The 20,610-nt window shown below is 48.3% G+C and overlaps 1 protein-coding gene across 3 annotated transcripts in view; it reads right to left on the bottom strand.

Annotated features, from left to right (window-relative positions):
• PRKAR2B (protein kinase cAMP-dependent type II regulatory subunit beta) overlaps positions 1–20,610 on the bottom strand; it is a 1,073,797-nt gene that overhangs the window by 540,143 nt on the left and 513,044 nt on the right. The window lies entirely within an intron of this gene.

The raw sequence follows: 20,610 nt of genomic DNA, 5'->3' as shown, positions 1-20,610 counted from the left end.
ATCCCTGTCAAAACCAAAAAATAAAATACCTGTGGCTCCTAAACATCCCCAACTTCAGATGCCACATAAAATGTTCAGAGAACTCCCGCCACCCAGATTCCACCCTCTCACCCAAGAGGTGCATCTCACAGCTGTTCCTCAACTGCTGCAAATGGGAAGAACTACATCGTACCCACACCTCTAGAGGAGAAGCCACTCCCACCACTACCCTTCACATCACCACCACCTTGTAAATTGAACCAAAGTAATGACCACAAATGGCCACCCTCCCTATGACATACATCAAACCTAATTCACCTTCTCGGTCTGCCTCCAATCCAACCCCACCGATTCTCCTCCTTTTTAGCATGTCTTAGTTTCATTGTAGTGCACTGCAAATGTAGCATTGTCAAAGAACTCTCTCTTGCCCTCCACATCAATCTGAAGTTTCGCATGTGGCAGTAGAGGAAACCCTATTTCCATAGCCTTCAGTGTCTTCTTTGCCTCTTCAAAGGTCTTCCTATATTTCTGCATCTCAGTACCATAGTCAGGATAAAAAGACAGTCGGTTGCCATTGTACACCACTTCCCCTTGTGTCCTAGCCATTGTTACCAATGTCACTTTATCTTGATACCCCACACCCTCATCATGATGGCCTGAGAGAATGTACCAGGTTGCTGCCTATGCATCTGGATTTGGAGCACCCTCTCCACATGTAAACCCGGCAGTGACGTGCCATCTTCAAACATGGATGGAAGCAGCGTTTCGAGGAAAGCCTCAAAGTTACCTTTCTCTGTGCTTTCCTGGAAGACCCAGTAGCCTGACATTACTCCTCGATCGATCTTCCAAATCGCTCAGCTTGAAGGCCTGCATCTTAGTGACTTCTTGCAGGTGCGGCTGCACCTTTGCATACACCTGTCTTGTGTTTAGGCGCTTTATAAATGCCATTTCATATCATATTGTCCTCCAGCTCCGACACCCTCTTCTCCACCTCAGTCATCCATTTACTTCACCTGCAATATTTATTTATTTTATTTATTTATTTGTATTTGTAAAGCGCACTTACAGCCCACAGGCATCGAGGTACTGTTGCAGAAGTTGTCTTATTTGCACATATTTGTCTTAGTTACGTGAGTATGCTTGGCTCATGGTTACAGTGAGCAAGAAACATGCGAAAGCATTATTGCGAATGGAGATCTTCATACAATAGACATGATTTAGCTGTTGGTTACAGTGAGCGTGATACATTTCTAGTGTACAGAACAACAGTAGGCTGATATGACAAAACAGCCACATTGATGGGGTGAGGTCCTTAGGTGAACAGCAATGTTTTGATTACTTTCCTAAAAGCAAGGTGTGATATAGTGACTGAGAGCGTGTTGATTTTGTCCGCTATGTTATTGTTGCCTTCCAATATCAGCTCTCGCAGTTCAGCATTGGATGGGTTCCATGATGTCTCTCCTGCCTCCAAACTCCTTTCCATTGTTGCCTCAGTCTCCATCACCGACAGCTTTTGAAAGCTCAATTTGAGTGGGCCCCGGGACAAAGCATGTGCCTTCCGGCTCCCTTCCCTTCTCTCTTTGACAAAGGCCTCTAACTGTTGGCACCGACCCGTGGCCGTCTGTCTGTCTATGTACCAATGTGATTCACTGTCCAAGGTTTTCCAGTCAGATTAACCCCAGGACCTATACATCAAATATGCTTGGTGTCCCTGAGCTGCAATCCCATTCTCATCACCTGAAAAGCCATAATGGCACTGGAGGGTAAATCAGAATCCCTGACTCAATGTCCAGTCCATTCCATATCTCGCAGTCCAATGGCAGACATCCGCAGCGCCCTTCCAACTGTGTTCCCACTCCTCTCACCACCAGTGCCTCAAGTCCCAACTCTCCAAATGTACTACTTCCATTCTGCGCCACTCCGCCACTCCCAGAGCCACCAGCCAAGCTCTTTCCCTCTCTCAGGTTAGCTACGCCATGTCGCCACACCACCCGCCAAAACCTACCTGTCCTGGCTCGGCCCAGCCCTCACACAGTAATCAGGGCAACGGCTTCCAGTCCCTTCTTTGGCTCCGGAGCTGCGCTCTCTGTCACACACAAGGCCTCTGTCCTGGGAGGTACATAGCCGCTCCATGCTCCCCTCGCTGGCCTTGGCTCTCTTTGGAAGATTCGCCCCACGGGACCCTCTCTCCGTCCTTATGTGCCACCCACCTTCCGATAAACAGCGTTGGGCCTCTATTCCTCCCAGCAACCAAGGGCAGCCAGGAAACAACAAACTGTCAGTGGCGTGGCTGAGCTCCGGTAGTAAACTGCTTATCTGGCGGCCATCTTGGCTCCTTCCCACATGGGTTCTTCTTGAACACAAAAATTAAAAGTTCTCACTGTTTATAAATGCTATTTTTTTCCAGGTATGGCTATTAATAACTCCCAATCAACAATTCAAGAGGATTGTTTAATTTGCATCCTCAATTCCATTGCATGCTTGATAATTTAATAAACAGCTTATTTTTCACATACCCTTTTAGGGAAACAACAGTGCACGTCACAACAAATAAAGTAATGGGTGCACACCTATTGGCAATGTCAATGAGTCTCTTTGCTTTCTTGCGTTTAATTAACGTCTCTTGTTTATTTCCAATGCCAACAGTTTCCTTTAGCTTTCTTGAGGTTTTGTAACATCTCTTGTTTATTTGGATGACTGTTATATTTAGATATTTCTGCTGTCAAGCAAAGGCACCAAATGCGCAGCCAGAGGTTAATTGCAGAGGCACCTGCTGGCAGCATTTGAAGGCATTCATAATTCAGCAGTTCGGCTCATCTTGCGTGCTGTGAAAGAAGGACCCTGCAAATTATGTTTGAAATATTTCATTGAGATCAAGTGCAATATATTTGTAACAAAGTATTAATGATTTGGTGTAGTTTTCACGCACCCTTCTTCAAGCAATTTTCCGGAATTAATTTTCAAACATTTTGAAAGCGTATGTTATGTTATGTTACAACACTTAGTATAGCGTCAAAGCCCTCGGGCATCTAAGCGCTCCTTCACAAGCGGAAAAAGGTTCAGTGAAGTTGAGCCGAAGTTTAATTGAAGAGTGTCGTTTTCAGCAATTTTCGGAAAGCCAGAAGGTTGCTTTGTTCTCTCAGGCCCAGCGGTAGATTGTTCCATGCCTTGGACCCGAGCACTGGGAAAGAACAACCATTTCCACGAGCTCTCTTAGTCCTTAGCTCCTGTAAAAGGCAGGAGAAGGTGGAGCGAAGATTTTTTGTCGGTTGATATACATTCATTTTGTCCCTTAGATAGGACGGGGCTGTCCCATATATACATTTATGGCACAAGGTCAGCATTTTAAAGGAGATCCTTGCCGATATTGGAAGCCAATGTAATTCCTTTCTGGCGGAGGAAGTAGGTTTGTGCCTTTTCAGGCCATAAATTATTTGCACCGAGGTATTCTGAATTTTATGCAGTCTTAAAACATCTGCTATACTGGCACCCCCCAGTAATGCGTTACAGTAATCTAGTCACTGCTACTGTTTTAATAACCTGGGGGACCACACAGTGTCTAAAAGATGCATTTAAAAATCTGCAAAGAAATGGGGCCAAGATGGTCAGATGGTCCAGGATAATCTTAGAAGGTATGAGATCTCCCGGACAACTAGTCGGGTCCATAATTCTTATAATGTACTCTATCTCGGCTACTGGGATCTCCAGGAATCTAAATCCTATATGAGGAGGTTTAAAGTCCTCATATATAGATAATGGGTAATCAGTCGAAGGTTGTGTTTCATCAAACTTTGGGTCAAGGGAGTTAGTATCTGGTGTTTGGCTCAGTAGTTCTCTCCTAATTTTATCTTCGGCGCATAGTAATTTATTTGCAAAAGTTTTCTGCGTCCTACTGCAATCTTCTTCAGTAGGAGTGATGGCATGATTTAGGACTTCAGGTTTCTCCCAAGACCTGAAAAGGCGAAAGAGTTCCTTAGTATCATTATCTGCCAGTTCGATTTGGTCATTATAATAGGTCCGCTTTGCCTCTAGAATAGCTTCTTTATATCATTTTTAGACTAGTTTCCAAGTGGCTTTGTTATTTGAGTTTTGGTCTTTGAGTCAAATGCGTTCTGCACGTCTTTTACTAGCCTTCAATTTAGTTAATTCTGGTGTGAACCACTTTTGTTGGCGTACAGATTTCCTAGTAGTTTTTAACTTCATGGGGGCCACATCGTCCAACAGTTTTGTCATTTGAGCGTTATATTCTCCCACAAGTATATCAGGATGATCTGATTCTTTGGTTTTATGCATAAGGAGATTCATACAATCAGACAAATTGTCTGTGGTATACCTCTGCGTAGATGATAAGTGGGGTCGGGTAAATCTCTGGGTCTGCCTTGCAGGCTTTTCTGAACTACTTTTGCTACAAGGACAGAACACTGGTGTGTCATAAAACAATCATTAAACAGGAAAAGACATTAAGCGTATTTGATAACTAACTGTATAGGTAAAAGATGATAGTTAACAGGGACACAGCTACAACTGACGTTGGCAATACATGTTCTGAGCACACCAGTCCTACCGAAAAAAGAAGTTACTAGTAGTAACTATGACCGACTCCTGGAAAGAGAACAGTAAGTAGTAAATCAGAATTACTACCAGTGACTTCTTTGTGGATCAAATAGTCTCTCTCCATGAGTAACTCAAAGCATTTTTATTGGACTCAGAAGAACATTCTTCTGAGTTTCAGCAAAGCATCTCCTGTCATAATTTATTGGAGAGTTGAGTTAAGTGGTTTATGAAGCAATTATTTTGCATAGGTGACTGGCAATAGACTATGCACACGTTTCCATTTCCATAAAAGACAAGGCTGTCCGGAAGCCTACGTTTCGAGATGCAGCAGTGGGTTTGGCTTATTTCGATAACTAGATGGACACTTAAGCAGTGACCTCCCCATCTTCGACACACAAATAATATATAAAGAAAACAATGAAAAGATTACCAGTCTGTAAAAGGGAGAAACACGCTGAAAGGAAAAACGAGATCCTAAACAGAATCTCCAGAAACAGCATCATACAATCTAAGGTTGGCTTCATGGTTAGACAATAACTGCAGTATACCAACCCAGCTGTGCAGGCACTTTAAACTTAGGTGAGTATGCGCTCAGGAGAACCAAGCATACTGGATAATGTGGAAAGGCCAAGCAATGACACGTTACGCATATAAGTGAGGTTCAAAAGGATGTCTTTATTAGGTATTGGTTCAGGCAAAAGGTTGGAACAACGCCTAAAGACTCTGCAAATGCCTACTGTGAGAAACCTGAAGGAACACTCACATCTACTGGGGATATTCTGTTCAGGTGGCTAGGGAAGATCCATCGCTTTAGGATCCCAACCTTGGGGGTGGACACCGAGGGAGGATCACCTGAGTGGAGGGTGCTTGGGGATTTGAGAGAGGGTACCTCAAAGTGAGACATGGTATCCCCTCTTTCCTGATATTGACCTACACTTCCCTGCCTTAGACTTTATGGGCTATTGCCAATCTCATCCCATCCTCCCCTATAGTTTTCCCTTAGGTACTGAAGAAGAGGAGGCTACTCGGATTAGCGCAGATTTTCTATTATAAACACCACTCTAGTACTAAGATGAAGAGTGGCCTGAAGGTATGTGGCAATGAAGATCAGGAATTAAACACTAATAGACTCAAGGAGGGTCAGACAATTGAGGATCACTCATTTCACCTGCAGCCTGTTAGTAAAAGAAGAGTGTATACAGGGTGAAATCCAGGAGCACATGGGTGGTGCAGGCGCAGAAGGAAATGAGAACCAAGGAATAACCGTGCTGAAGAGCGAGAGGCCGAGACGCCAACAAAGATCCTGACAGTCTTTCCGAGTTGACTGTGCAGGACTGGGAGCCCCCGTGAGGGAAGGCTAGGGAGCAGAGGCGGAGCCAAGCATGAATGCCGGAGTGTGCTGAATGAAGTGCCCAGCAAACGGACAAGTTAGTTTTCCCACTCGCGGAGAAGCCACTGAGTGAAGCCACAGAGAACCGGTAAGTATCGGGAGACCCTAGGAACGCCGGAGCGTTGCAAGGGACCTTGGAATTGGTAATGGTCCACGGAAGTAGTGAAAAGAACAAGTTACTTTCTTACCTGGTAACGTTCTTTCGATGGGATGGTCCGACGACGTATTCCATATCTATGACAGGTAATGTCCACAGCTGTGCTGCTTCGGAAAATCTTTGGCGTCTGCGTCCTGCGTCGATGACGTCGATGCGCCATCCCCGAGGACCTCCTCCGACGGCCGACGTCCCCCGATGTGATAAGTAGGACACACGACGCCCATAGCCTCAGTTATAGTTTTTTTCCAGAATGTGTGCCACCAGTTTTCTGCCAGTCAGACACACAAGGCCTTGTGGAACGCAAGCTGCAATCGCAAACGAAATTCTACAGCGGGGAAGGCAGGGAGGGAGCGATATGGAATACGTTGTCGGACCATCCCATCGAAAGAACGTTACCAGGTAAGAAAGTAACTTGTTCTTCGAGGGGATTGGGTCCTCCGACGTATTCCATATCTATGACAGACTCCCAAAGCAGTACCAAGCAAGGAGGTGGGAAAGAATTTAGAATACAAATTTAGCATGCCCAATCAAATTGCGGAATAGAGAACTGCCTTGCCAAAGGCCAGATCTTGCCCCCTGATGGAATCAAGGGAATAGTGACGTACAAAAGTATGTACTGAAGCCCAGGTGGCTGTATCACAGATGTGACGAATAGGAACTCCCCTCTGCAGGGCAGTAGACGGAGCCACTCCTCTGGTAGAAAGGGCCCGCAAGCTAGCCAGAGGGTCCTTACCTGCCAAGCGGTAACACTCGGAGATAGCTAAAATAATCCAACGAGACGAAGTCTGTTTTGTCACAGCTTGTCCCAAACGCTTTCCAGCGTAACCAATGAAAAGTTGATCGTCCACTCTGACCCGGGACATGCGCAAAATATAAAAGCTCAACGCTCTCCGAGGATCAAGCCTATGGAGCCTCTCCTCTTCCATACCAGGATGTGGAGGAGGATAGAACGCCGGAAGAACAACCTTCTGGCTCAAATAAAATTCCGAAACCACCTTCGGAAGAAAAGAAGGACGAACTCTAAGGACAACCCTGTCCTTAAGAAACACAGTGAAGGGTGGCTTAACTGAAAGTGCCTGTAACTCACTCACTCTGCGAGCAGAATTAACCGCAACCAAAAACACCGTTTTCAGAGTCAACAGCCTCAAAGGGCAAGAATGTAAAGGCTCAAACGGAGCACCCATAAGAAACTTAAGAACAAGGTTCAAATCCCAACCTGGCACCAAAAAAAGGTGACGGAGGGAACACTCTTCAGACGAGCGCTTAAATATGGACAGCGCCGCCAGGTAACCTTTAATGGTCCCCACTTGCAAGCCCCCGTGGGCCAAAGAAAGCAAAAAAAGACAAAACCATGGGAATGTCACATTCAAAAGGATCCACATTTTGAACTCTGCACCAGTCGCAGAACTTTCTCCAACGGTACAGAGACTTTGTTGCCGGCCGCCTGGCCGAGAGCAACACCTCCATCACGTCTTCAGGGAGGTCCCAATCCTTATACCTCAACCTTTCAGAAGCCAACATCGAAGATTGAGGGATCTGACTTCTGGATGGAGAACCTGACCCCCCTCCCGTGAGAGCAGATCGTCTCGGTAGGGAAGACGACGTTGAGGGCAGATGGACAAGTCTAGAAAGTCCGGATACCACGTCCTCCGGGCCCACGCCGGAGCAATGAGGATCATCCGGGAACCGAACCTCCGTAACCTCCGCAGCACTTGTGGGATGACGGGGACTGGAGGAAACGCGTACAGCAGTGGGAATGACCACTCCACCACGAACGTGTCTCCTAAGGCTCCTTTTGGAGGAAATTCCCGCGAGCAAAACCTTTCGCACTTCCGGTTGACACTGGAGGCGAAGAGATCCACTTGAGGGGTCCTCCAAAGGGCGAAGATCTCCAGGAGAATCTCCTGAGCCAGCTCCCACTCGTGAGAGATCATGCTCTGCCTGCTCAGAGCGTCCGCCGTCTTGTTGTCGTCTCCGGCCAGATGAACCGCCGAGATTGAAACTTCCTGATGGATGGCCCAGAACTCGAGCTGCATCACCTCCCTGCACAGCGGAAGTGACCCTGCCCCCCCCTTTTTGTTGAGGTAGTGCATGGCCACCGTGTTGTCCGTCAGAATCAGGACACTCTTTCCGCGCACAGTCGGCAGAAAAGCCTTCAGGGCTAGCCTGAGGGCCCTCAGCTCCAACAGATTGATATGGAGTCTGGACTCCGACGGAGACCAACGACCGCTGACTGTCAACTCGTTGGCATGAGCTCCCCATCCCGTGAGGGATGCGTCCGTCACGATCGTCACCTCCGGCCAGGGCAGCCAAAATGGGGCCCCCTTCATCAGATTGCCCTCGACGGCCCACCACAGAAGGTCCCGGGCTACGGAGGGCGGCACCTGAACAGGGTCCGACAGCCTGCCGGAGGACTGAGACCACTGGAGCTTGAGTGCCCACTGCAAAGATCTCATACGCAGACGAGCCTCTGGCACCAGAAGAATGCAGGATGCCATGAGGCCGAGCAGTCTCAAGAACTCGGACGCTGGGAGATTCTGGGCAAACTGAAACTTGTGCACCATCTGCTGAATGTGAAGAGCCCTGACCTGAGGAGGAAAACACTGCCCCAGGGACGTGTCGAGCACTGCTCCGATGTACTGGAGCCGCTGCGTTGGTGTCAAATGGGACTTCTTTAAATTGAGGGAGAAGCCCAGCCTGTGAAGGGAGTGGCAGGTGACGGACAGATGATCCAGGACTTGCTCAGGAGAGCTGCCCCTGATCAACCAATCGTCCAGGTAGGGGTAGACGTGAATACCCCCTTTCCTGAGATGTGCTGCCACCACTACCATGAGCTTGGTGAAAACCCTTGGGGCGGAGGTCAATCCGAACGGCAGGACCCGAAACTGAAAGTGCGAGTCGCCAACCGGGAACCTCAGGTACTTCTTGTGCTTGGGATGGATCAGCACATGGAAGTAAGCATCCTTGAGGTCAAGAGACACCAACCAGTCCTGAAGTTGAAGGGCCTGGAGGACTTGAGAAAGAGTCACCATCTTGAACTTGTCCTTCCTGAGGAGTTTGTTCAAACTGCGCAAGTCCATGATGGGTCTCAATCCCCTGTCTTTCTTTGAAATCAAAAAATAAGGGGAATACCATCCCTTGTTCCTCTCCGCTACAGGCACCAGTTCTATGGGGCCTTTCTTCTCCAGCAGGGCTTGAATTTCCTGCGCAAGGAGCGGATCCGGACTCTTCAAAGAGAGGTTCCCTGGTGGATTGTCGTGAGGCCTCTGCCGAAAAGGAAGACAGTAGCCGTAGGTTATGATCTCCAGAACCCACACATCCGAAGTAATGGCTTGCCACTCTACAAGATGCTGCACCAGCCTTCCCCCAACCGGCGAACCATGGGACCTGGCCTCATGACTGAGTGGTAGCGGCTGCGGCGTTGCCTGAGGGCAAAGAGGCAACTGCTCGAGCGGCCTTGGCACCTCGAGTACCTTTGTTTCCACCTCTGGCACTCTTACGATGGCCTCTTTGACTGCTAGCTCCTCTCGCTTTACTGAAGGACGAGTAATAACGAAAGGAACCTCCCCTCCATTGCTGTCCCCTAGGACGAAAAGGCGGAGGTTGGCGAACTGCAGCGCCCAACGATTTCGCTGCAGCTTTGGAGGTCTGCAACCTCTCAAAGCTCTCGTCAGCCTTGCTGCCAAAAAGGTGTTCACCCTCAAAAGGCATGTTGAGGAGCCGGGTCTGCACATCAGGAGCGAACCCAGACTTCTGCAACCACGCAAACCTGCGCATTACGGTGCTCGCCGCCATGGACCGGCTGACACAATCCGCCAAGTCCAAACCCGATTGAACGGCCTCACACATAGCATCCTTGCCATCTTGAACCATAGCAAGGAAATCATCCCGTTCGTCCCCTTCGGGAATATGATCAGCCGCTAATGCAACACAGTTCCACAGAGTGTGTGTGTGTAACGCTCACCTGATTCCCACGGAGGCGCAGGTCCCGGCTGAACTGTTATAGTCTCTTCAATTGAGAAGCGTAGAGCTCGGATGACTCTCTGGACTGTGCTTCCTCTTATTGACCGTCTGGCTTGCAGGGTAAGGTTTCTGCAGGCGGAAGAAAAAAGGGTTAATGACCGTTTGGCTGGACTTCCTCCTCACTAATCGCCAACTCTCCGAAAGTCCAATGTCCTGGTGAGCTCTCACCTTAGGCGTATAAATGCTGGGCTCTCCATCCTGCGACTTATGCAGGGGTGCGTGGGTTCCAGGTGCCTGAATGCTGAGGGCGCGGTCACTGAGAGCGCGACACGTGCGGTTGTACGTAGGTATGGGAATTTCAATGACACCTCAATAATGTCCCTTGTTTTCTGTTTTCAGGTCTTGAGATTTTGCGGGCGTTGTTCGTCCGTTGTCATTGCACGTGCGAAGTACGTGAGTATAAAGATCTGTGACTTTATTATAGCACCTCTAACAATGTTCTTTTCTTATTTGCAGGTGTCGGGACCTTGCGGGCGTTTTCCCAGTCGCGGATGCACGTGGGGAAACACGTAAGTGTTAGGCTTTCTTGCAGTCTTTATTGGCACTTAAATAATGTCTTTTCTTGTTTTTCGGAATTCTTATCAGAAGCTCCCACTGTCTTCTTCGGAGGTTTCACCGGGCAATCTCGGAGGAAATGTCCTGAATTTCCACAATAGAGACATAGCTGCAATTGTCGTCTCCTGTCGCGTTCTTTCTGGGTTAGGGGACCCTTTACGACCCCTATTTGCATAGGTTCTATGGCTTCAACTCCTTTGGTGTGAGTTAGTGGCTTAGAGAATACTCGAGTTTCGAACCTGGAGCGGTCTGCCTTTCCGTTTTGTAGTCTGTGATCCAATTGGACCACTAAATCAATGTACTCTGAACAATCTTGAGGGGGATTCACGACCTGGGCTAGGACGTCTTTGAGTTCGCCACGCAAACCCCTGTGGAAAAGCGTGATCCTCTTGTCCTTGGGCCATCTGGTTTCAACGATTAGTCTGTTAAATGACGCAATATAAGCCAGAAGATCCTGATTGCCCTGCCGTAGGGAAAGGAGTTCGTTGTCCAGGGCCTGCCCCTGGGAATGTCTTGCGAAAAAAGTCTTTCCATATTGGCCTGGAAGGCCTGGAAATTGCGAAGAATCGGGTCATACTGTGTAACCAGAGGGATCGACCAATCAGCGGCGCTGCCGCTAAGATACGAAAGCACAAACTACTTTAGTCTGATCAGTCGGAAAAGCGGCTGGTCTACAAAGAAAGTACAATCGGCACTGATTTATGAACACCGCAAACCTCTTAGGGTCACCAGAAAAGCGTTCGGGCGGAGCCAAAGGCACATTTCCGGGCAGATTGATTTGAACAGGATTGGCTGAAGCCGCCGGGGTATAGGTCCCTCCTGAATTAGGTAGAGGGGTTTGCCCCGCTTGTGTTTGTAATAACTGTCTGGCGAGGTCATCAGTTCGTTCTTTGGACATAATCAATTCCCTCCAAAGGGCATTCGTTTCCTGGCGGGCAGCATGTACTTCAGCTCTTAATTCCCCTAGTAACTGGGCCAGTTGATCAGTGTCGGAAGTTTCCATAGCGCCTGGGTAGGAGGTTATTGGAGGGCTTTGCGTTCTGTAACGCTCACCTGATTCCCACGGAGGCGCTGGTCCCGGCTGAACTGTTATAGTCTCTTCAATTGAGAAGCGTAGAGCTCGGATGACTCTCTGGACTGGGCTTCCTCTTATTGACCGTGTGGCTTGCAGGGTAAGGTTTCTGCAGGCGGAAGAAAAAAGGGTTAATGACTGTTTGGCTGGACTTCCTCCTCACTTATTCGCCAACTCTCCGAAAGTCCAATGTCCTGGTGAGCTCTCACCTTAGGCGTATAAATGCTGGGCTCTCCATCCTGCGACTTATGCAGGGGTGCGTGGGTTCCAGTTACGTCACTGGAGGTCCTCAAAGTCTTTTGTGGCCTTAGAAGTGGCACAGGTGCTGAGATGCCAAAAGGTGATGCCGCCGTTACTGCACGAGCGGATGCCAGTAGGTATAAAGAGTTTATAGTCTTGAAGAGATGGGCACCTTTAATGAAGTCTTTGCATTGTCTTTTTCAGGTGCCTGAATGCTGAGGGCGTGGTCACTGAGAGCGCGACACGTGCGGTTGTACGTAGGTATGGGAATTTCAATGACACCTCAATAATGTCCCTTGTTTTCTGTTTTCAGGTCTTGAGATGTTGCGGGCGTTGTTCGTCCGTTGCCGTTGCACGTGCGAAGTACGTGAGTATAAAGATTTGTGACCTTATTATAGCACCTCTAACAATGTTCTTTTCTTATTTTCAGGTGTCGGGACCTTGCAGGCGTTTTCCCAGTCGTGGATGCACGTGGGGAAACACGTAAGTGTTAGGCTTTCTTGCAGTCTTTAATGGCACTTAAATAATGTCTTTTCTTGTTTTCAGGTGCCGGGCTGCTGCGGTTGAAGAGATTGTAATACGCGCACAAAAGCAGGTAAGAAAAGTAAATGCGGCCGCCTTCACCCGATTCCTACTTAACAATGTTCTTTGTCTTTACAGGTGCCGTTAGGCTGCTGAAGAGAAGGCCGCGAAGAATCCGTGAAAGCACAGATGGATCAGGTAAGCGAGCGCGGCTGCGAACGTGTTGCAACTTGCTAACCTTATGTTTCTTTTGCTTGCAGGTTCTGCCGGTGTCTGGATTCCTGGATGGTAAGTATAGTTCTCGTGTCTTTCTTCCACAGGTTGCTGAGCTGAAGCTGGAGATGTCACTGGAATGCTGGAGCTGACTCGGTGAGCGTGCTGCTGCAGATGCAGAATAACGCGAAGCACGTTTTCCCAATCGGGTGTGGTTCAAATAGTGTTGGAGTGATTGGGTGTCTTCTTCCTCAGTCTCGCCCAGGTAAAAGAGTTCCTGTGTTCCAGAGCTAAGGAGTGGCACCAGCCCCACCCAGGTAAGAAAGTAGTCCCAGTTCAGGGAATAGTTCCTCCCAGCAGAAGGCTGGGGACTTCATCCTGCCAGCATTTGCAAAGGTGAGTATGCAGCATGGTCTGCTACAGGTAGGTCCACCCAAGCACCTTTGCAAGAATTATGAGCCCTGCGCCCCTGGCGCCGGGTCTGAGGTTCCTTATGAGCCTGGCGCCAGAGGCGCCAGGACATGGTCCAAAGGGCCCCAATAGGGGTTTGCTGGAGCCGGGGACGAGGGTCGTGAGCCTGCTTCCGGGGATGCTGGGCTTGACTTGGCTTCTCGGGAGCAGTGCTCATGACAGCACCCCCCCTCAAGGCCCCTCCCAAACTTGTCTTCCCCGGAGGTTTTGGCCTATTGGGAAAAGTTCAGTGGAATTTTCTGACTAGACGAGGAGCATGGACGTGGTCAGAGGGTTCCCATGATCGTTCTTGAGGTCCGTAACCCTTCCAGTCGATCAGATAGTATAATTTTGACTTGATGATCTTGGAGTCCACAATGTTTTTAACCTCAAATTCAGGTTCTCCATTTACTTGAATAGGCTCTGGAGGTTTATTCAGTCTGGTTCCAGGTTGCATAGGTTTTAGTAGAGATACGTGAAACACCGGATGTATTTTCATGTGGGATGGCAAACCCAATTTGACAGCCACTGGGTTTATTATGGCTGTAATTGGATATGGTCCCAGATATTTTGGGTTGAAGGTGTGAGGTCCTTTAAGTGATAAATGTTTGGTGGATAACCAAACTTGATCTCCAACCTGGTATTGAGGGGTGTCTCTTCGGTGTTGGTCTGCTCCCCTTTTGTACCGTTCTTTAGCCTGTTGTAGGTGGATTGTCGCTTCTTTGAAAGCTTGAGTGATAGCGTTGTGAAGTTGATCCACGGCAGGCGTTCCAAGATCTTGGGGCGGGTCGAGATTGGAGGTTCGATGATGAATCCCATATAAAATGTAAAAGGGACTTTTTCCGGTTCCTGAATGGATCGAGTTGTTGTAAGCATATTCGGCTATCCAAAGGATATCTTTCCAATTACTTTCCGACTGCTGTAGCATACAACGTAAATATTGTTCCAGCGTTTGGTTTGTCCTCTCAGTTTGTCCGTCGGTCTGGGGATGATGGCTGGTTGAAAGTCTCACATCGATTTGAGCTAAACGACAGCAACTTCGCCAAAAGTGAGAGATAAACTGGCTCCCCCTATCTGAGATCAAAACCGAAGGGAAGCCGTGCAATCTTACAATATTTTCAAGGAATTCCTGTGCTAGAACTGAAGCTGAAGGTAAGCTCTTTAGTGGAACGAAGTGGGCCATTTTAGAAAACAAATCTACAATTACTAGAATAGTGTTGTATCCGGAACAGGAGGGTAAATCGGTGATGAAGTCCATGGAGAGGGTATGCCAGGGATGTGGCGGGATGTCTAGCGGATGCAGGAGACCCGCTGGTCTTTCCTTCTGACCTTTGTTTTGGGCACACACACCACAGGACATCATAAACTCCTTTATGTCTTTTCTCCATGACAGCCACCAGAAGTGTCTCTTGACTTTTTCCGAGGTTTTGGCAATGCCTGGGTGGCACTCCATCAAGGAATCATGGTAGCAAGAGATTACCTGTTTTTGTAAATCGGCATGTGGTAGGAATAGTCGTTCCTGAAAATAAGGCAGGTCTTTTTTTATGATGAAGTCCTTTCCCTTCAGTTGCCAGTTTTATAAGTCCGAAGGGGTCACAAGTTGTTTAACTTTTGCTTCGATATCTTCGATGGATTGTGAAGAAATCAGGCCCAGGATTCTCTGTTCGGGAATTATTGGCACAGGTTCAGGATTGACAATATTATCTCCCATTCCAATCCGGGAAAGGGCATCCGCTTTGCCATTTTTGTTGCCGGGGCGATAAGTAATTACAAAGTCAAATTCGGCAAAGAAAAGTGCCCCGCGAAGCTGTCTGGAGGACTGAGCTTTGGCGGTTTATAGGTATTGTAGGTTTCAATGATCGGTGATTACCGTGACAGTGTGTTTGGCTCCAAGGAGATAGTGCCGCCAGGCCTTGAAAGCGGACTTAATTGCTAAAAGCTCTTTATCTGTGATGGTGTAGTTAATTTCAGGCACCGCGAACTTGCGAGACCAGAATGCCACGGGGTACAATTGGTTAGTTTCCGGATCTCTCGGTGATAGAACCGCCCCCATTGCTAAGCTAGAGGCGTCGGTCTCAACGATGTAAGGGAGGTCTGAGCGTGGGTGTTTCAGTATGGGTGCTGAGGTGAACTTGGCTTTTAGCTCTTGAAAGGCCTGTTCTGCTTCTGTTGACCACTCGAAACGTTTGTTTTTTCTTAAGAGGGCGGTGATGGGCTGCACCACTCGTGAAAACTCTGGAATAAACCTGTGGTAAAAGTTGGCGAAACCTAACATGCTTTGGACACCTTTCACAGAAGTAGGTGATGGCCACTTGATGATAGCGTCTACCTTTCTCAAGTCCATGTGGACTCCTTTGGGTGTCAGAATAAAGCCTAGAAATTCGACCTCTGTGACGTGAAAAACACATTTTTCGAGCTTAGCAAAAAGCTTATGTTGGCGGAGTTTTTCAAGGACGGCTCTAACATGTTTCCGATGATCTGCTTCTGAAGATGAGTACACAAGGATGTCATCTATGTAGACGACTACGCAAACATCTATGAGTTCTCTGAGGACATCATTCATAAAATACTGAAAAGCGGCTGGTGCATTGCATAGTCCGAAGGGCATCACTTGGTATTCAAATAGTCCATACTTGGTGCGAAATGCCGTCTTCCATTCGTCGCCTTCTTTAATCCGTACCAAGTGGTAGGTTCCCCGGAGATCTAGCTTTGTATAAATGCAGGCGTTCTTAACTTGGTAAAGGAGTTCCGGAATCAGAGGTAGGGGGTATCTGTTCTTTACCGTTATCTGGTTCAGGGCACGATAATCAATACAGGTTCTAAGGTCACCTTCTTTTTTTAGGTACGAAGAACAGAGCCGAGGATGCAGGAGACTTTGATGGGCGGATAAATCCATTGGCCAGGTACTGGTCCAGATACTGTCACAAATGAAGATTTTCAGGCTCGGTAAGGGCGTAAATTCTACTACAAGGGGGAGTGGCTCCGGGTATCAGGTCTATTTGACAGTCGTAAAATCTGTGGGGAGGCAGGGTATTAGCCTGTTCCTTCTGAAAGACATCTTGGAATTCTTGATACTCTAGAGGCAATTGCGGTCCTTCGGGTGTTGCTACCGCTAGGCCAATACTGGGTCGAGGATAACAAGTAGGTGCACACTCTGGGAACTGTATCGTCTTTGCTCGCCAATCAATTTGAGGATTGTGTTTCTCCAACCAAGGGATCCCCAGAATTATTTGGAACTGAGGGGCCTTGATCACATCGAACACGATTACCTCCCGATGTCCATCTTGGCCTAATAACGTCACTTCTGTGGAGATATGGGTTACCGGTCCGGAGGCTATTTCCGTACCATCCACTGTGGTAATGACGTCTTTAATTACCTTAGGACAAAGGGGTAGGTTCATCCTGGAAGCCATCTCGCGGTCTACATAATTTCCAATCGCTCCGCTATCAATGTATGCTTTAATGGCATGCAAACGATCCGGTCGTGCTGGATTTATGAGGACCATTGACATTATGAAGTGCAAGGTCAAAGAACTGGTTTTTACGCTCGGCAAGCGGACCTCTACACTTGTCGGGCGAGGTCGTTTCCCGGTTCGGGCTTTTCGGAATTCTTATCAGAAGCTCCCACTGTCTTCTTCGGAGGTTTCACCGGGCAATCTCGGAGGAAATGTCCTGAATTTCCACAATAGAGACATAGCTGCAATTGTCGTCTCCTGTCGCGTTCTTTCTGGGTTAGGGGACCCTTTACAACCCCTATTTGCATAGGTTCTACGGCTTCAACTCCTTTGGTGTGAGTTAGTGGCTTAGAGAATACTCGAGTTTCGAACCTGGAGTGGTCTGCCTTTCTGTTTTGTAGTCTGTGATCCAATTGGACCACTAAATCAATGTACTCTGAACAATCTTGAGGGGGATTCACGACCTGGGCTAGGACGTCTTTGAGTTCGCCACGCAAACCCCTGTGGAAAAGCGTGATCCTCTTGTCCTCGGGCCATCTGGTTTCAACGATTAGTCTGTTAAATGACGCAATATAAGCCAGAAGATCCTGACTGCCCTGCCGTAGGGAAAGGAATTTGTTGTCCAGGGCCTGCCCCTGGGAATGTCTTGCGAAAAGTCTTTCCATATTGGCCTGGAAGGCCTGGAAATTGCGAAGAATCGGGTCATCCTGTGTAACCAGAGGGATCGACCAATCAGCGGTGCTGCCGCTAAGATACGAAAGCACAAAGGCTACTTTAGTCTGATCAGTCGGAAAAGCGGCTGGTCTACAAAGAAAGTGCAATCGGCACTGATTTATGAACACCGCAAACATCTTAGGGTCACCAGAGAAGCGTTCGGGCGGAGCCAAAGGCACATTTCCGGGCAGATTGATTTGAACAGGATTGGCTGAAGCCGCCGGGGTATAGGTCCCTCCTGAATTAGGTAGAGGGGTTTGCCCCGCTTGTGTTTGTAACAACTGTCTGGCGAGGTCATCAGTTCGTTCTTTGGACATAATCAATTCCCTCCTCAGGGCATTCGTTTCCTGGCGGGCAGCATGTACTTCAGCTCTTAATTCCCCTAGTAACTGGGCCCGTTGATCAGTGTCGGAAGTTTCCATAGCGCCTGGGTAGGAGGTTATTGGAGGGCTTCGCGTTCTGTAACGCTCACCTGATTCCCACGGAGGCGCTGGTCCCGGCTGAACTGTTATAGTCTCTTCAATTGAGAAGCGTAGAGCTCGGATGACTCTCTGGACTGGGCTTCCTCTTATTGACCGTCTGGCTTGCAGGGTAAGGTTTCTGCAGGCGGAAGAAAAAAGGGTTAATGACCATTTGGCTGGACTTCCTCCTCACTAATCGCCAACTCTCCGAAAGTCTAATGTCCTGGTGAGCTCTCACCTTAGGCGTATAAATGCTGGGCTCTCCATCCTGCGACTTATGCAGGGGTGCGTGGGTTCCAGTTACGTCACTGGAGGTCCTCAAAGTCTTTTGTGGCCTTAGAAGTGGCACAGGTGCTGAGATGCCAAAAGGTGATGCCGCTGTTACTGCACGAGCGGATGCCAGTAGGTATAAAGAGTTCATAGTCTTGAAGAGATGGGCACCTTTAATGAAGTCTTTGCATTGTCTTTTTCAGGTGCCTGAATGCTGAGGGCGTGGTCACTGAGAGCGCGACACGTGCGGTTGTACGTAGGTATGGGAATTTCAATGACACCTCAATAATGTCCCTTGTTTTCTGTTTTCAGGTCTTGAGATGTTGCGGGCGTTGTTCGTCCGTTGCCGTTGCACGTGCGAAGTACGTGAGTATAAAGATCTGTGACCTTATTATAGCACCTCTAACAATGCTCTTTTCTTATTTTCAGGTGTCGGGACCTTGCGGGCGTTTTCCCAGTCGCGGATGCACGTGGGGAAACACGTAAGTGTTAGGCTTTCTTGCAGTCTTTAATGGCACTTAAATAATGTCTTTTCTTATTTTCAGGTGCCGGGCTGCTGCGGTTGAAGAGATTGTAATACGCACACAAAAGCAGGTAAGAAAAGTAAATGCGGCCGCCTTCACCCGATTCCTACTTAACAATGTTCTTTGTCTTTACAGGTGCCGTTAGGCTGCTGAAGAGAAGGCCGCAAAGAATCCGTGAAAGCACAGATGGATCAGGTAAGCGAGCGCGGCTGCGAACGTGTTGCAACTTGCTAACCTTATGTTTCTTTTGCTTGCAGGTTCTGCCGGTGTCTGGATTCCTGGATGGTAAGTATAGTTCTCGTGTCTTTCTTCCACAGGTTGCTGAGCTGAAGCTGGAGATGTCACTGGAATGCTGGAGCTGACTCGGTGAGCGTCCTGCTGCAGATGCAGAATAACGCGAAGCACGTTTTCCCAATCGGGTGTGGTTTAAATAGTGTTGGAGTGATTGGGTCTCTTCTTCCTCAGCCTCGCTCAGGTAAAAGAGTTCCTGTGTTCCAGAGCTAAGGAGTGGCACCAGCCCCACCCAGGTAAGAAAGTAGTCCCAGTTCAGGGAATAGTTCCTCCCAGCAGAAGGCTGGGGACTTCATCCTGCCAGCATTTGCAAAGGTGAGTATGCAGCATGGTCTGCTACAGGTAGGTCCACCCAAGCACCTTTGCAAGAATTATGAGCCCTGCGCCCCTGGCGCCGGGTCTGAGGTTCCTTATGAGCCTGGCGCCAGAGGCGCCAGGACATGGTCCAAAGGGCCCCAATAGGGGTTTGCTGGAGCCGGGGACGAGGGTCGTGAGCCTGCTTCCGGGGATGCTGGGCTTGACTTGGCTTCTCGGGAGCAGTGCTCATGACAGCACCCCCCCTCAAGGCCCCTCCCAAACTTGTCTTCCCCGGAGGTTTTGGCCTATTGGGAAAAGTTCGGTGGAATTTTCTGACTAGACGAGGAGCATGGACGTGGTCAGAGGGTTCACATGATCGTTCTTGAGGTCCGTAACCCTTCCAGTCGATCAGATAGTATAATTTTGACTTGATGATCTTGGAGTCCACAATGTTTTTAACCTCAAATTCAGGTTCTCCATTTACTTGAATAGGCTCTGGAGGTTTATTCAGTCTGGTTCCAGGTTGCATAGGTTTTAGTAGAGATACGTGAAACACCGGATGTATTTTCATGTGGGATGGCAAACCCAATTTGACAGCCACTGGGTTTATTATGGCTGTAATTGGATATGGTCCCAGATATTTTGGGTTGAAGGTGTGAGGTCCTTTAAGTGATAAATGTTTGGTGGATAACCAAACTTGATCTCCAACCTGGTATTGAGGGGCGTCTCTTCGGTGTTGGTCTGCTCCCCTTTTGTACCGTTCTTTAGCCTGTTGTAGGTGGATTGTCGCTTCTTTGAAAGCTTGAGTGATAGCGTTGTGAAGTTGATCCACGGCAGGCGCTCCAAGATCTTGGGGCGGGTCGAGATTGGAGGTTCGATGATGAATCCCATATAAAATGTAAAAGGGACTTTTTCCGGTTCCTGAATGGATCGAGTTGTTGTAAGCATATTCGGCTATCCAAAGGATATCTTTCCAATTACTTTCCGACTGCTGTAGCATACAACGTAAATATTGTTCCAGAGTTTGGTTTGTCCTCTCAGTTTGTCTGTCGGTCTGGGGATGATGGCTGGTTGAAAGTCTCACAAATCGATTTGAGCTAAACGACAGCAACTTCGCCAAAAGTGAGAGATAAACTGGCTCCCCCTATCTGAGATCAAAACCGAAGGGAAGCCGTGCAATCTTACAATATTTTCAAGGAATTCCCGTGCTAGAACTGAAGCTGAAGGTAAGCTCTTTAGTGGAACGAAGTGGGCCATTTTAGAAAACAAATCTACAATTACTAGAATAGTGTTGTATCCGGAACAGGAGGGTAAATCGGTGATGAAGTCCATGGAGAGGGTATGCCAGGGATGTGGCGGGATGTCTAGCGGATGCAGGAGACCCGCTGGTCTTTCCTTCTGACCTTTGTTTTGGGCACACACACCACAGGACATCACAAACTC

The sequence above is a fragment of the Ambystoma mexicanum genome, chromosome 12, assembly GCF_040938575.1.
Source record: "Ambystoma mexicanum isolate Mex_15411 chromosome 12, UKY_AmexF1_1, whole genome shotgun sequence".
In the NCBI taxonomy this organism is placed as follows: Eukaryota; Metazoa; Chordata; class Amphibia; order Caudata; family Ambystomatidae; genus Ambystoma; species Ambystoma mexicanum.
The sequence above is the reverse complement of the archived record's forward strand: the minus strand, read 5'-3'. Positions and strand labels throughout refer to the sequence as shown.